This window comes from Rhinopithecus bieti, unplaced genomic scaffold, assembly GCF_001698545.2.
Source record: "Rhinopithecus bieti isolate Rb0 unplaced genomic scaffold, ASM169854v2 scaffold_16773, whole genome shotgun sequence".
Taxonomy (NCBI): Eukaryota; Metazoa; Chordata; class Mammalia; order Primates; family Cercopithecidae; genus Rhinopithecus; species Rhinopithecus bieti.
This window is the reverse complement of record NW_016808848.1, coordinates 2,130,967-2,135,026: the sequence shown is the minus strand read 5'-3', so window position 1 is coordinate 2,135,026 and position 4,060 is coordinate 2,130,967.

Genomic DNA, 4,060 nt, shown 5'->3' with positions numbered 1-4,060 from the left:
GAATGTAGATTGACATGTGTTGGTGCAGTGCACAAGGGGTGAACATGGGCATGTCCAGTTTTAGGCAGTGATCTGTTCTTTGTAAGTGCCTTCTCTAAATAACAGAAGTTCTATCTCTTAGTGTAAAAAAAAAAGTGTGTCTGTTTAAGTATTAATCACTTAAATAAAAATCTTTGTAAAAACATATTACACTTTGTTATCATTTTCAACAAAGGGTGTTGAAATACAAGCCCTTCTCTTCTGAGGATGTAGGGCGATAGATAATACAATTGGACCTCTTTCTCTAATAGTAAAGCAACTGAGACCCCATTCATGTTTGCACCTGATGTGCCCCATGCTCAAGCCCATCCTGCCTTGCCTCTTCTATCCCCCTGACTCCATCCATTCTGCCCTGTGGCTACCTGGACTCACGGCTGCTAGCTACACCATTATCTTGTGCCTGAATCTACATCCTTGGCTCTGATAGTGGTTCTGGCCTAATATATGATAAACACCAACGTGATTTTGACAGATTTGTCTCACTGTTGCTGAGCATTTGCTCTTACCTCTGAGATCACTACTGTGTTCAAGACATAGTTCAGGAAATTCCTAAAGCTCCAGATGAGTCTGTCTATAAACTGTGGTAGTCCCAGTTTGCAAAACCACCAATAATTGGGCTTTAAGAGAAGAAAAATAGCATGTTGTCAAAAAATAGTTTTCCAGTGGACTAAACAGACTCCTAAAAATTCCATCCTTAGGGACACTCATCTAAGCTAACCCATTTTCTTGGATTAGGTAATTCGATCAAGGGACCACATTGTCAGAGAACCAGGCTCTGAAGGACAGCTGAGTTTTGGTGGGAGGGCCAATAGTGTCTTGGAAGAGAAAGGGCAGATTGAGGGAGAACATTGGAACATGAACTTTAGGGGGCCAGGGCAGGGCAAGGCTGGCAAGCACTAGAATCAATAGGAGGGTGATCCCTTCCAGTCGCTGTGCACCTGGGCAGGGTCAGCCCTAGCCAGGAGGAGCAGGCACAGGGAGGGGACTTCAAAGAGGAAGCCAGACCACTCCTCACACAGAGGCTCTGACATACACACAGAGAGATTTTGTGTGTGTAAACACAAAGATATCGAAAATGGGTTAAAAAATGGTGGGGATGCTTAAGTCTATGCTTGTGTTACCCCTGATGGACCAGCGGCAGGTGCGATAAGAACTGAAGAGCTGAAACATCACTATCTAATAGTTCACTTTAGAAGGAATTATTGCTTAATTTCAGCTACAGTTTATTATTTTAAAAAATCCAATTCACTCACGGTATATAAAGTCGTATATTGGGCCTTGTAAACAGCTAGACTGGTGAATGTTGAGGGAGTGCTGGCAGCAAGAACTTACCTTCAATATTTTGATTAGTTCCACTTGGCTTGTGCAAAATTGCACACATTAAATAGAGCAATGCCTTCACAGTGACTTAGCAATTATTCTGCCATTATATTGGTCCCCCAAACCTGCAGAATCTACCAAATAGATGTTTTAAAGAGATCATCATTAAATCCTAACAATTTCATTCCCAATGAATGCTATGAGTTCAGTGCCATGCATATACCTCTAAAAACATCACATGGCTAGAATCCACAAGCAATATAATTGTTCTTAGGCTCCGAGAGTAGAGGTTTTCCCCTGAAGATCATACTAATTCAAGCAGGCGTGAAACAAAATAATTTCAAACTAAAAAGTGGAAATTGATATGTTCAAAAATAAACCCAGATATGGGAACAAGCCTGCTGGAAGTGGAATAAAATTAAAATTTGAAAATTGCAGTCAGACATCAGAAACAAGATCAAAAGATCTATTGTACATAATATGCTGACAGTAGTCAATAAAAATCTATTTTAAACCTGAAAATTGCTAAGAGCATAGATTTTATGTGTTCTCACCACAAAATATAAGTATTTGAGGTAATGCATATGTTAATTAGCTTGATGCAGCCAATCCACAATGTATACATATATCAAAACCTCATCTTTTACATAGTAAACATATATAATGTTGCCAATTAAAATTAAAATATATAAATATAAAGAAATATAAGAAAGTGAAAAAAATGAAAACCTAATAGATGCAGACAAATGGAATAAAGATAATATCAGGGAAGTGAGGGAAAGTATCACTATGAACGTCTGCACACAGTTTATCATTTTCTGGTCTCTCAATGATGAGCATACAAACTACCTGAGTGTCTTAGTCACTACTGCTCTGTAACAAACCTTCCCAAAGCTTAGTGGCTTAAAACCATGTGGACAATTTAACTGGATTCTCTGTGACCTGGGTGAATCTTTGGCTACATTTGATGTAGCCTGCTGTCACCATGGGCTACGAGGCCCAAGAAGACTGAGGCCCCCCATGTGGCATCTTTCCCTTCACAGCTTCTTCAAGTGGACTCTCTCTCCAGAAAGATCGTCTGGGCTTTTTTACAGTATGGCAATTGGGTTCCTGAAGAACAAAAGCAGAACTTTCCAAACCCTTAAAGGGCTAGGTCTGGAGCTGCACAGCTTCACATCTGTCACGTGGTATTGGCCAAAGAAAGTGACCAGGGCACTCCAAATTCAAGGGAAGGGGAAAACAGATTCCACCTTTGACTGGAGGAATAGCATGACAGCATCATGAGGGGAGAAGTTGATGGTCCTCCTTGAAAACTACCTAACACATTGGGTAACATTTAGCAGTGTCTCATTTTCCCATTGGCAGGAATCGCTCACTATTTCGTGACTTACAGTCACAAGTAAAAAGTACTGCCAATAGCTTTGTTCTTACCAAAGAATGGAGTGGCTGAGCACATGAAAAATAGCATATCACCTAAATGTATACAAATCAATACCCATAGTGCCTTTATCTCTGTATTATTACTATGGTCTTTGGATAAACAAAAATACATGTTTTAAATGCATAAGTGATTGCTTGAAGAGAATAATTACATTAATTAGGGTAATCTATAATTATGTCAAAAATTCTCAAATAGTAGTGGAAATCCCATTCCAGAAATATGAAAGCAACATACTAGACAGATTCTGCAAGCAGCAGGTTCCCGAATAACATCGTTTCATTCAATGTGCTTTCATTATAATTTTGATGGGGTAAAAAAATTCCAATTCCTGTCCAGAGGTACTGTCTGAATGCAGTTTGCATGTTCTCTGCACTTCTGCATGGATTTTTCTCTGGGTCCTCCCATTTCCTCTCACATCCCAAAGTTGTGCCCATTAGGTCTATTGGTGCGTCTGCATGGTCCCAGTGTAAGTGCATATGGGTGCCCATTAGGTTCATTGGTGTGTCTGCATGGTCTTGGTGTGAGTACATATGGCTGTGTGTTGAGTGCATCCTGTGATGGAACAGCTTCCTGTCCATGGTTGGTTCTGCCTTGTGCCCTGAGCTGCCAGGATCGGTCCCAGCTACCTGACACCCTGAACTGGAATAAGCAGTTCAACAGAACTGGAAAATGAATTAATACAAATTATTATAAAATAAAAATCTTAAAGTCTATGATAATCATACAGATGCATAATAATAAACAGTGCAAGAGGAAAGTGCTCAGTGAGCCTGCCATGTTTGTGATGAATTGGTTTTGAACTGTGTGGTAGGAGGAGGTGCTCCTGAAAATTTTCTCCTCGAAAACATTTATTCCTTTTTTAATCTTTTAATTGAAAAAAATAATTGTACATATTTATGGGGTATATAGTGACGTTTCAATACATATAATGTATAGTGATTAGGCCAGAGGAATTAGCATATCCATCATGTCAAACATTTATCGTTTTTTGTGTTGAGAATGTTCAATATCCTCTTCTTGTTATATTCCTTGATTTAACCCCACCACCATGACCACCAAAATTCACTGATTTACCAAAAATTGAGTAAGTCATTATCTTATTTATTTTTTTTTATTTTTTATTTTTTATTTTTTTTATTATACTTTAAGTTCTAGGGTACATGTGCATAACGTGCAGGTTTGTTACATATGTATACTTATGCCATGTTGGTGTGCTGCACCCATCAACTCGTCAGCACCCATCAATTCATCATTTATATC